Consider the following 14,094-nt stretch of genomic DNA (forward strand, 5'->3'; position numbering starts at 1 on the left):
CAGCACCATTCCTTGTGACTTCAGCTGAGGCTGAATATCATGGCAGGAGAGTGTGGCAGAAGCTCACATGTTGATCAGAAAGCAGAGAGGTCTCCACTTGTCAGATACAAATATATACCGAAAAGCCACGCCTCCAGTTCCCACCTCCTCCAGCCGCACCCTACCACTTCAGTTAACACTCAGTTAATCCCATCAGGAATTAATTCACTGATTAGGTTAAGACTATACCCCAGTCATTTCTCTTCCAAGCTTTCTTGCGTTGTCTCTCATTGTGAGCTTAACAAACATAAAATCTATGGCATATACTTCACATACCTCAAATTCAGTTATTCCATGGTACCTCTTCTGTGGCTCTGCAGGATTATGGATGATGATTTTAACCTCTATAGCTGGCATGCTGCTTCACTTGGTATGACAGCATACCTTCTACTGGTGTGCAGTAAAAAAAGTTGGGCAACTTCGCTCCAGGCTGTGAGCTTCCATACTGACATCTCCCTATTACTTGGGTTCCCTGAGTTACATCAGCCACAAAAGTGTGAGCCACATTAGCAATGAAGTCATCCATGTGGACTTCAAGGTCAATTTTTACCAAATCACCTGACTTCAGAACATAGTTCTACTTATTCTTCAAAGAGGAGACATGACACACACAGTTACTTACCAAAAAGCTGGTAGAAAAGGCAGCATCCTTTTTTTTTTTCTTTCTTAAAGATTTTCTGTTTCTTCTATAATTATGACATCACCTTTCTCACACAGATTCAGAACCAGCATACCTGAGCTGGATGCTTCCACCAAACACAGAAGTACTCAGTTGATGAGTAAACGCTCCATCTCAGGTTCTCAGTGAGTTTTCTTCTGCTTCTTGTTCTTACCCCACATCTTCCTACAACCACCACTACAGCAGGTTCACTGCCCGTGGGCCCCTCACTGAATACTATTGATATCTCTCTTCCCAAAAGCAGGCTGTAAACAGAACCACCCTCCCCACTAACAACACCACTAACCGCCACACCACAGGATAGTAAAGAGGGAATTAAAACTAGGTGCAAGAGTGCTGTGATGGAGTTGAGCATCATGTGCTGTGAAACTACATCAGAGGAGCACCTTAGAAGTCAGGAACTGACTTGATCAAATATGAGTTGTTTGAAAACATCTTGTAGAGTAGCAGTGAAACAGTTCATGGCAAGCAGCTTCCAGAAGCAAGTTCAAAGTTAATTCTCAAAGTGAGCATTGGGGAGTGTCCAGGTATCAGGTTCACATACATCATTTTGGCTCATTAGGGTTAGTGATCATCATGGCCAAATATGTGCAACCTGAAAACAGCTTATAGGCACAGCTGTGAAATGCAAGTGGCAGGAGGTTTCATAGGAAGGTTCTCACTTAATTCATTTACTCCAAAGCATGCCCTCAACTATATTCTCAGTTACTCAAGTTATTCTGAATCTGCTCATTATTGCCTAATGAAAGAAAAAGAAATAAAGCACATTCTCATGTCTTCGGTACAAATTAATTTTCTCCCCTTTCTGGACATTCTTTTTCTTCATGTCTTCTTTCTTTATATCTCAAGTGGTTCCTTCACAGATCCAGCATCCTAGTGTCCCCAAGTGTTGTGGTTTAGATATGGGAGGTGTCCCCTAAAAGCTCATGTGTAAGACAATGCAAGAAATCTTAGCGGTGATTGATTGGGTTGTAAAAGTCTTACCCTAATCAGAGCATTGATCCCCTGATAGGGATTAACGGGTGGTAACTATAGGTAGGTAGGATGTGGCTGGAGGAGGTGGGTGCCTGGGGGTATGCCTTTGGGGTATATATTTTGTCCTTTTGGGGGGAGAACTTTGTCTCTGCTTCCTGGTGCCATGTTCCCTGCAGCTTTCCTCTACCACAAAATTCTGCCATGATATTCTGCCTCACCTCAGGCCCCAAGGAATGGAGTCAGTTATCTGTAAACTAAGATAGCTGAAATCATGAGCTCTCAAATAAACTTTTCCTCCTTAAAATTGTTCTTGTCAGGTCTTTTGAACACAGCAGCAAAAAAAGCTGACTAAGACACTTAGGGTTTCCTTTTTAGTCCCTGTACCAACTATATTATACCTTACTCATGCTACATACACTTTCTTGCCTTATTGGACTACTATTTTATGTATCTCACTCTTGTCTTCAATCCTGACCTGCTCCCCTGCTACATGGATTGTAAACTAGTTGGGGACATGGGTCTGTGCATCCTGCTTGCAGACTGAATGTGCCTTACTAAATTCCAGGGGACACCATCCTCATGGTGCCCAATGTGATCATCCCCCTGAAACTAAGCCGCGTCGTAGCCCTGAAACTCTGCATGAGGGTTCTGTGTTCCTCTGATGTATTGTAGCAAATCAGTAAATATTGATTGTTTAATTAACAATTGATTATTTGAATGAACAAGCTTATTTTAAGTGTTTATATAATCAAAAACAACTAAAATTTTCCAACAGACTTTCATCTGTAGTACTTGAATATTTCTTTTCTAATCATCTATAATCCATTCCAAATAATTATAATTCAGCTAATCCAATATGAAAATATTTAAGCAAACCTATTTGCTGATGATCTAGATATTTGTGGCATTGTAAAACTTCTATTTTAAATTATGAATGCATTTGTATCTATCTTCATAGTGAGTCTGCTTGGTTAAATAGGATTTGGACATTAAGAGAACAAATTTACCAGATTTTTATTTGTACTTATAACACCTCACAAAATATTCTTTGGGTATTTATAAAATGCTGACTAAAAGGCAAAACTCTTTTTTGAACACACATTTCAATTTAAAATAAAACATTTAGCCAGCAGGTATTAGACTGTCACCAAAATGAATAACTTAGAATAACAGACACATGATAAAATGGACTAATGCTTGGCAGTTTCTTTCTTTTGACTGATCTCATGGGTCACTTTATTTTCTCCAAAACAGACTAAAGGGAAGTTTTGTCTGAGTTTCAAATAGGAAGCATAAGACAACAATCACATAAAAATAAAAATGTAGAGATGGGGACATAGTCCAGTGTTGTAGTGCTTGCCTAGCATGCTCGAGGCCCTGAGCTCAATTCCTAGCACCATTTAAAAAAAAAAAAAAAAATTTGAATATTTTAAATAAGTGACCTTAGATCTCACAAATCCACATTATAATGCTTGCTATAAATTATTTTATAAAAAAGCAAATGCTTTAATAACCCTACATTTGGAATCAATTGAAATGCACTAGTGCCATTAGGTTGACTTTTGAACTCTTCTGATTTGTGGCATAGATAAGATTAAATGATAGACTAATTAATTTGTGCACAGTTCTTAAAGTCTCTAAATCTTGACAAGTTAACGAATATGGTAAAATTTAAGTTAACAATTTCAGGCTATCTTAAGTGCATTAAGCACTTTAAACTTTTTGGTCAACTCTTAGGGCCTGTCATTGATATCTGAGGAATGATTTCAGCTTCTTAGTTTTCCTGAGACTGGTATTCCAAGTCTTTGATTGTCCATCTTCCTATAAATATTAGCCCTTGTTTATGTCCCTTAACTTTGTTTGCCAGGCTGTGACCTTGACTTCCATTCTGATCAAGAGATGGAATCACTAGTTCCAGAACTACATACACATGTAGTTTTGTTTGTGTGTGTTTGTGTTGGTTGTCATGAATTTTAGATAACAGGTCCTTTCTTACTGTATTTTCCTTAAACTTCACTATTTGTGAAAAGAAAGTTTACTTGTCTGATCAAAGTATTTGTAAGGAACTATACACAATGAAACAAATGAGATAGGTCATGTAATGTATTCAAAGTTACACCTATTAAAAAGGTGGAACTTGAATATATACACAGAACTACATGTCTATTTTCCAAAAAGTATTTCTAGAATCTTCTACTTTGCAGGAGAATCTCCTGAGGCTTTTGCTTAAAATACAGTTATGGTTCCCACCCTGGTCTTATGGAAACCTAGGGATGGGTTCCAGAAACACTACCTTAGTGTGTCCAGAAAGTTCATAGAAATGATAGACTTTTAAATGATAGTCTATAAAAGCTTGAATAAAAAATCTGAAACACAAATCACTTTTCCACTTGAAACATAGTTTAATGGAAAGTGTCAGGCACCTGAAAATAAGGGTTTATAATGACAAATGCCTTTTCAGGGATGATTATGGCTTTATACTAAGTTGATGCCAATAAATCTTTTCTACAAAGCTCAACTCTCAGTCCAGGCTGGTAGTAAATCATATTCCATGGCACCACAATTTCAAAAGAAAAGCAAGCGAGGACAATATTATAGATGTTTCTTTTCTGGCCCTAGCCATCTAAAGATTAGTTGTGTTGGCATAACTTTTTCTCATGACCTATTTTTAAATTAAGAATAGAAATATATAGTCATTCCAATAATTAAGATTGTAATTGGGGAAATAGACCATCTGAAGGAAAACCAACATTTTTTAATGTTAAATGAGCTGATTTTTTCATATTTCTTTTTGTTTTTAATGAATAAAGTTGAAGTATACCACATTAATATTCAAAAAGACATCAAAAGAAAAGAATGCTAATTCACAAGAGGACTTTATTTTCCTGATAGTTAGCAATAATTTTGATTATTAGTAATTTCTAAAATAATTTGTCTCAAAGAGACATGATTTGATTCCTCTTTTTCCTTACTATTTCAACTTGCATGACTTTTAAGAAGCTCTTTTTGAAAAGGCTTACTATTTTCAAAATTTCAATATATGTCAAGTATCTGGAACAAATTCGTCATTAAAGAAAAAGTGCTTTTGCAAAGGCATTAAGTTAAAAAAAAATCATGTTTGAAAAACTGGTAGAAATGACTGTATGCCAAGTAATAACTGACCAGAAGAAGAGCTAGTAACAATAAATGGAAGGAGGGGGGAGGAGGGTCCATTGATTGTGGTTGACTTCACATGTTACTAATTTGAGGTAAAGGAGAGAATCAGATTTCAAGATTGATTTAGCCCATCTGAAAAAGAAACATGAAATGCGCATAATCATATGAAATCTTTCATGGCTCAGGCATAAGAACCTAAGAGGTGAAGAGGATTTCTTGATTAATGCTAATAATTGGAGTGTGAGAATGAATCATCTTATTTAGAGACTTCTCTAATTCTCTTTTTACTAGTGCACAGGAATAAATTAGAATATAGTCACTTTTTAATGTTTCAACTAATAACGTTTCAAAATGTTTAACAGAATAAGTTTATCCTATCCTGACAAGGTTGGGGATTTATGAGAGAGCAAGGAACAGGCATCCTTCCTTGGCTCATCTGGGAGGTCCTATGACTGGGCTTGTTCAGTTCAGAATGGAAAGAGCAGGAACCAGACTACCAGAACAGAGTACAAAGGTTTCATTTGTGGAAGAGGTGATAACAAGGATGGAAATACTAAAAGAACCTGTCCAGTCAGAACAATTCTGCTACCATAGGGCACAGAGAGCTTCTAAGTCAAGAGATGGAAACACAAGTCCATTCTGTCATGCTTCACAACTCCAGTCACTTTTGTGGGTGCCTAGAATATTAATTGATAAATGTCCCAGCACCTGTGTATTCATTCTTTGGGATTATTCTCTATATCTCTTTGGATTGGATAATGCCTATCCCCAGACACTGGGGAAATACGGGGTGGGGGTGGAAAGCAAGGAAATTCCTGTAACTTAAACATAAGAAAACTTTCCATGAGGTTCTATTTAGAGAATCAGCTGATAACTCCAGCTATCACCAAGGGATGGCAATGAACCTCTCCTTCCCCAATTCCCCAATAAGCACCAGTCTGGCCTTTCTACCTTCCATGCTGCAAAAGTGCATTAGTGATGTTCCTTTTAACATGATTTTATCTGAAAGGAATACTAGAATAATGGATATCATGGGAACTTGTCTTGGGCCTGACAATGTAGTGATGATGACCTCTAGCCTTAATGGTAGCAATCAAAACTCAAAACAGGAATGCAACATCAAAAGAGCAACCACTAACAATTAATCCATACTTGGTTTTTTGCACAACACAGTTCCTCTTCTGATCTGGTTTTGCACAGGGCAGTCCTGGGAGATCTGGTCTTTTCTGTGAAAAATCCAGTGATTGCCTTTTCTTCAAGATAAATTGGTAATTAATTAATTTCCTTACTTTTTTCAGGATATTGTTTTTCATCCCTAAAATTAAAGTGCCCACCTTAATATTTTAATAAAGACAAGTACCTATAATCATTATTACTCATCTTCCCCACATTTACAGCATGTTTTTAAAAATTACTACTTGAATGCCCAATTTTCAAAAAGAAGTTTAGTATATTTAATTGACATATTTTTCAGCTAATCAGTAATACATTTAAGCACTTATTTTTATAAATTATCCATTCTGACAATAATTCAGTATGGCTGCCCTGAAGCCAAATAAATTCTTAAATTGGAAATACCCATATTAAATTATGTTAATGAGTTATTCATATTCATAAACATAATTATGCTTAAATTATGTTTATGAATGATTTTGAATATTTGGGTCTATTCATTATGAAATTGAACACAAATATCACAAAACGAACACAATAATTAAACATTAGAAATGCTAATGAATATATGTATAAAGGTCAATATTATGTTTCAAAAGAATAAATGAATTCATGAAATATATTTTAGTGGCTTTAAGCATGGGATTTAGAGTCAAACTGATATCACTAGCTGTACTAAGTACTCATTGTGTGTCCCCAGGCCCTCTTAAAGCCTCAATTTTTCTTGTCAGGAAAACAGGGAACATTATCTCACAGTGTTCAGTAGGGATTATAACATTTACCAAGATAACATTGGTAAAGCAATTAGTATAGTGCTTTACATATATTGACAACAATAACTGCGAGCTATTACATATTATGTTGACACATTTTTGGTTTTCAAAGTATAGAATCTCAAAAAATTGCTACATTAGTGGAACTCATGAATAGCCAAATTATTAATTAAATGCTAAATCTCCTCCTGAGGTTAGACTTGAAGAACATTATCCTCTGGAAACCAAAAAATTTAATCAAAATGACTTGAAGGGAAAGTACTTACACTACTTATAATAATAAAATCAAACTTAATACTTTCATGTTCCACATTGAACCCCTGTTCTCTACACTTCTACTCCAAACCTGCTCTGCTTCTGGTTTTTCTCATTTCAATCAATGGTAAATTTATCTTTCCAGGTGCACAAACTAAATATATCATAGTTATACTTGAGTCTTCTATTTTCTTTCACACTCCTCATTCCATTCAAATTCTTTTAAAATGTTTGACTACTTTTCTCACATCTTCTGTTATTCCACCCTAGTCTACTCTGAATAAAAAAGTGAGTAAATAAATCTCATTTTGATTTATTTCCTGTAAATATAAGTATTAAAATATTCATATTACTTTTCCTAGTTTGGGTTTTCATTTTTAGCATGATCTTCAAAAACTTCTCTATAGTTATTAAAACATCAAAACCCTCAAGGTAAAGAATGCTATTTATTTTACTGCTCTTCATAGAGCAATGCATTTAAAACATATCACAAAACTTTGACTCAAATAATTGCAGCATAAAAACATAGTAATTGCAAACCTCTAAAGCGTCATTTAATATCATTATTTAGTAATCAGTTCAAACTGTACTGCATTAGACCAGCGTTTCTTCTGTCATTAACCATGAGATGACTGTACTTTGTTAGCATCATTTCTCTATCTTTTTGTTTCACTGCTTGCTTGCTTGCTGTTGGGGAATTATTAGGACCATGAAAACGAAGCGCCTAAGAAGGGAAGAAGACATGTGTTACTTGGCCTTTCACACTGATCCTCACTAACCCATGTTTTCATGAACACCAGATTCACCAGGTTTTCAAAGAGGAACAGCAAGTGTTTGATGACGAAGGAAGTTTGGATTTAATTTTCACTTTGAGACACATGGATACTATTCCCTGAAAGAACATTGGCATTCTGAAGATGTCCAAGTGCTCTTTTTCCAGAAGCTACCCACAGTTCTAACTGCATGTGAGGCTCTGGTGACTCTGAGGGCTGTCAAAGTAAAGCTGCTAGAAACCAGCTGCCTCCTTCATTCATCCTTTCAGATCAGACAAAGGTGTGAGTAGACTTTCCTGCCACTCAATCCTTGGAGTAGCAACTTGTACACAGAATTTGCCTTTACAGAAAAGTGATTCAAATGATATGGGGCAAAATATTAGAAATAACAAGATATATAAACTACTCAGTTTTTTGAGCACTCTCCATGTTCCCAGGATTATTTTTCATATTTCATGTATTATTTAATTTCATTTCTAAAATATGAATAAGAAGATAATTGTGGGCCTTTCCCAGAGGAATAAGCTTCAATTAGAGTTATACATGATAGCCTCAATCTTCAGGGTAATTCAAAATCACCTTGAAGGAAAAGGTAGGAGCCATAGAATCACAATGAGTTGTATGTAGGCAACACTTCACAGTGATCATAATGTCCAAGACACTCATAAGTGTGATCCAGAAGTAGCAATAATCTTTTTCTCAGTATCACTAAAATTTTTTCTTAACTATTCTGAAGTATTTATTATGTTTCAGAAATATCAGATATACAGGTTGTTTTGTTGGGTTTTTTTAGTATCCTTATTTTATTTAGTGGAAAATTTTCCATTTTTTTTACATATATATCATTAGGGTTTAAAATTTTTTTTTCTGGATAGTTCTCCCTCCACTATTATGACCAACATTTTACAACATTTTCCCCCTAGAACTGGAAAAATGGCTGATGTACCCACACATATTTCTAATTTGTATGTTATGTTATTTCCAGGGAAGGAAAAGGTTTAAATTCAAAAACCTGCTCTTTTATTACTAGCTCAAACAGTAGAAGGAAAACATCACCCCTCATGAAGTGTCTCTTCATCTTTCCTTTTGACTCCATAAATTTCCTCAGTTCAATCATTGAAGTGGTGTCTCCTGGTAGAAAGTACAGATGATGACCATTGTATGGTCCTTCTTCCAGAGACCAAAGTAAACTAACCATAAACCTGAAATAAGAGATCTGAAATGGAAGCACAGTATTCTCTGTTGGATATTAGCTGATTCTGGTAGCATTTTTTTTTTTTTAGTAATGCTGGCAATTTTATTAAAGTATATTGCTGTAATTCCATATTATTATTATTCATTATTGTTAATCCCTTTCTATGACAAATTCATATATTAAACTTCATCATAGACACGTATATTATGGGGAAAAAAACAGTACATATAGGAGTTGGTATGATTTGAGGGTTCAAGCATCCATCAGGGGAGTTTGGAACATATTCCCCATAGATAAGGCAGGACTACTCTATGATGCAGTCTTTTTTTTTTTTTTTTCAGGGTTCCAGGAGCTCTTTTCTTTTTTTTTTTTTAACTTTTATTTATTTTTTATTATCTTTTTTTGACAATGAAACATATTTTTTAAAACTTTTTTTCATACATGTATATAGGGTTAAAATGTCTGTCTCAATCTACCTTCCTTCCCATCCCCACTGCTCCACCCCTCTCCTCACTCCCTTCTGTACAATCCAAAGTTTCCTCATTCTTCCCTACCCATCCTCCACTATGGATTAGCATCTGCTTATCAGAGAAAACACAGGCCTTTGGTTTTTTGGGATTGACTTATTTCACTTATCATGATAGTCTCCAGTTCCATTCATTTACCAGCAAATGCCATAATTTCATTCTTCTTTAAGGCTGAGTAATATTTCATTGTGTATACATACCACATTTTCTTTATCCATTCATCTGTTGAAGGACACGTAGGTTGGTTCCATAGTTTGGCTATTGTGAATTGAGGTACTATAAACATTGATGTGACTGTGTCACTGCAGTGGGCTGATTTTAAGTCCTTTGGGTGTAAACTGAGGAGTGTGGTAGCTAGGTCAAATGGTGGTTCCATTCCAAGTTTTCTGAGGAATCTCCACACTGCTTTCCAAAGTGGTTGCACCAACGTGCAGTCCCTTCAACAATGTATGAGTGTAACTTTTGCCCCATATCCTGGCCAACATTTATTATTGCTTGTAATTTTGATAATTGCCATTCTGACTGGAGTGAGATGAAATCTTAGAGCAGTTTTAACTTGCATTTGTCTAATTGCAAGAGAAGATGAACATTTTTTCATATGTTTATTGATCAATTGTATTTCTTCTTTGAAGTATCTGCTCAGTTCCTTAGCCCATTTATTGACTGGGTTATTTGTTTTTTTGGTGTTAAGTTTTTTGTGTTCTTTATATGTCCTGGAGATTAATGCTTTATCTGAGGTGCAGGTGGTAAAGATGTTCTTCCCTTCTATAGGCTCTCTCTTAGTGTTATTGATTGTTTCCTTTGCTGTGAAAAAACTTTTTAGTTCGAATCCATCCCATTGGTTGATTCTTGATTTTATTTCTTGTTCTTTAGGTGTCTTGTTAAGAAAGTCAGTTCCTAAGCTAACATGATGGATAGTTGGGCCTACTTTTTCTTCTATTAGGCACAGGGTCTCTGTTTTAGGGCCCAAGTTTTTGATCCACTTTGATTTGTTTTTTTGTGTGTGTGTGTGTGCAGGGTGAGAGAGATTTAATTTCATTTGGTTACATATGAATTTCCAGTTTTCCCAGCACCATTTGTTGAAGAGGCTATCTTTTCTCCAATGTATATTTTTGGCACCTTTGTGTAGTATGAGATAACCATATTTATGTGGGTTTGTCTCTGTGTCTTCTATTCTGTACCATTGATCTACCTGTTTATTTTGGTGCCAACGCCATGCCATTTTTGTTATTATTTCTCTGTAGTGTAGTTTAAGGTCTGGTAGTATGATGCCTCCTGCCTCACTCTTCTTGCTCAGGATTGCCTTGGCTATTCTGGGTCTCTTATCTTTTCAAATGAATTTCATGAATGATTTTTCTATTTCTATGAAAAATGTCACTGGAATTTTAATAGGAACTGCATTGAATCTGTATAACACTTTTGATAGTATGGTCTTTTTGACAATATTAATTCTGCCTATCCATGATCTGGTAGCATTTTATCACATTCTTTTGGCTCTAGCACCCTGTCTTTTAGATAATCACTCATCACCCCCTAAGCAGCTTCATGTGCTTCAAAGAACTATAACTCTACCCTGTTTTTTTGACTGACACCTATAGATCAGGCCTAAACTAGTTAGCAGTAGCCTACCTCATAATTAACTCATAGATAGATAGCATCATGATAGAATTTACTACAATGGAAATAAAGCCAAAAACTTTAAATGAAAGGTTAAGGGAATGAGACAAATACTGTATAATAATGAGGAAGCAAGTGACCTTGACAGCTGCTAACAGCAATTTTGGAACAGCCAGGGAGAATCTTATAAGAATGGAGCTGAGATTTGGGGGATTGTTCGTTAAACAGCATAATCACTGTGCAAACCGTTTTGATACACCAAAGAAGGTAACAGATCAGGTTCCAGATATTTACGCTATATATTCCTGGCTCCCTCTCATTAGAATATTAACCAAAGCAGGGAATGGCATTCCTATTACTAGAAAAAACAAATTATCTTTCTTTTCATGTTGCTACACTTGGAAAATCTGAACCTAGTGTCAGTGGCCATCTTTCCTACCATGATAAGAAACCTATCCTCAGAATGAAATGAAACAGAGACAGCGATGAAAGACAGGTAGAATTAAGTGAGAGAGCAAAAAGGCAGAGGTGAATGGGTAAGAGTGCAAGAGAAAACAGGAGTGGATAATAAGAAAGTAAAAGTGAGAAAGAGAAATGAATTAGAAGAATTAGTTTCATATAGAAAAATCTAACTTTTGCAGACACACATTTTAGGTTACATTGAGCCTCTGGCTACCATTTTTCAAATATGAATACAGAAATAGAAGTTACATGCTCATTTATTCAGCAGTTGAGCAGTCCTGGGCACCGCTAGATGCTTTCATCAAAAATCTATGTCAATGTAGACTCTGAAGAATTGTTAAGGTGAAAAAAATATAAAAAATATAAAGTGATATGTACCAGTTATTACATATATGTAATATATATTTATGACAGGTAAGTGCTTTTAGAACACTAAAGAAAGAGAAATTAACTCTGAAAGTGAATGAGGATGAAGACGTGTATGGAAAAGAGTTCCCTTATGTAGCTAGAAACCAAAATAAAAGTTGCCAGGGAAATAAATTATGAATGAAGACAAGTAGAAATTTTACATTGTCACTAGAGACTTCAAATTTGTGTGAACTTAATTAATGTACTCACCTATATTGCCAACATCCTGCAGGTTCAAACAGGAAAATTAGAACCTGTGTTCAAGGACTATGGTTATAGATCACTGGCACAGTGCCTGCACAATGTATCAAGGTCCTGGGTTCCATCCCCAGTACTGAAGAAAACAAACCAAACAAACAAACAAAAAAACACCCTTGCATTCAAATGCCTGCTATTAATATAAATCACTGATTTTCTTCAGTCTTTTCCTGTTATTTAAAGGTTTACATTAGACTAAACACAGTTTTGTGTTTTGTATTGTCAGACTATGTATTTTCTTGAAGTCCGAAAGATCTGATTTAGCCAGGCATGGTGGCTCATGCCTGTAATCCCAGCATTTGGGGAGTCTGAGGCAGGAGGACCACAAGTTTGAGGTCAGCTTCAGCAATTTAGCAAGGCCCCAAGCAACTTAGTAAGACCCTGTCTACTAAACAAAAAATAAAAAAGGGTTGGGGATGTACACTGATAAAGTACCCCCGGGTTAAATCCCCAGTACCAAAAAAAAAAAAAAAAAAAAAAAAAGAAAGAAAGAAAGAAAGATCTGATTTAAATCTTAAATCTTGTTTCTACTATTTTCCTAACTTTATGAGCTTGAGCAAATTAACATTTGAGTCATTTCAGTTTCCTAATCTGTTAAGATCAGGTTATAAGATGTATACATGAACTGGTGCATTGGCCAGAGCCTGGTTAAATGACCAGTTAATAGTAGCTATTAATAGAAGGGTGGTGAAGGGATAATTTTGTATCAAGAACAGTGGGATGCTAGGTGGATGGAAGACATTAACTTGACCTTTTCCATACTTTTGCCTAAGTCAAGATCAGAGATGTGGATTGGTGGCGCTAAAGTGCAAATGTGCCATCCTACGTGTAATGTTTTTGGTGATTAAAGGATCACATGTAGCATGTTAATAATGAAACAACATTTGATATCTCATGGTGATTCTTTCTAGATTTTTTTGTTTGTTTGGAATTACAACTTCTTGTGTCTAATCCTCTAAAAGACAGAGAATGGCACTCCCCTGGTACTTAAGGCAAGTTAGAAGTATATCTTAAAGAAGAATATTTTACAATTCTGTATACTGGCCTGCTTTACAAAGTCAGATTTTACCAGATACTTTTGTGGATAATATTTGAAAGAGTCTTCCCTTTTAAAATACATGCACAACAGTGCAAACTGAACCAGAAGGGTTATTTTTTATGCTTGTCATCAGCACGTTAACATTCTCCAGCTGGCCATTTTAAAGGGACGGTGGGGCCTGTCCATGTTGTAAATGTCCTGGATCTTCCCACAGGGCAGTACACTGTGCACAGAGACAAAATAGAGATGTTCTTAAGATTTCCTCACTCTGTTCAAATCAAACTCAAATCCATGCCCTTGAAAAGTAATAGAGTAAAATTGCATTTCTATTTCTGGTTTTGCAGTTTATTTAATGCAGTTAATTGATAAAAAGCAACTGTATTTTCTGATCTGATATATAAACTGAAAATCTCAAGGCAATTTTTTTCTTGCTAGCGGTTGCCCCGATAGTAAAATAATGACATTAACAACATTCAACTCTATTTTCAACACTGAAGATTTCTCCCACAAAGTTTGCTGAAGCAAAGTGCCAGTCCAACAAGCAGTTTAATGAAACCACTTCTGCTTTTTACTCTGACTGTATAACAGTATAAATGCTCTTGCTCAGTGGGCTTGGTGGCTCATGCCCACAATCCCAACAACATGACAGATTGAGGCAGGAGGATCTAAAGTGAAAGGACAGCCTAAAAAACTTAAAGAGACCTGATCTCAAAATAGAGGGCTGGTGATATAGCTCCATGGTAAACTGCATCTGGGTTCAATCCC

The 14,094-nt window shown here is 35.7% G+C and overlaps 1 pseudogene; it reads right to left on the bottom strand.

Annotated features, from left to right (window-relative positions):
• Window positions 1-222: 222 nt before the first annotated feature.
• Window positions 223-14,094, bottom strand: part of LOC124979404 (proliferation-associated protein 2G4-like) — a 76,377-nt pseudogene continuing 62,505 nt past the window's right edge.

The sequence above is a fragment of the Sciurus carolinensis genome, chromosome 1, assembly GCF_902686445.1.
Source record: "Sciurus carolinensis chromosome 1, mSciCar1.2, whole genome shotgun sequence".
NCBI classification, from domain to species: domain Eukaryota; kingdom Metazoa; phylum Chordata; class Mammalia; order Rodentia; family Sciuridae; genus Sciurus; species Sciurus carolinensis.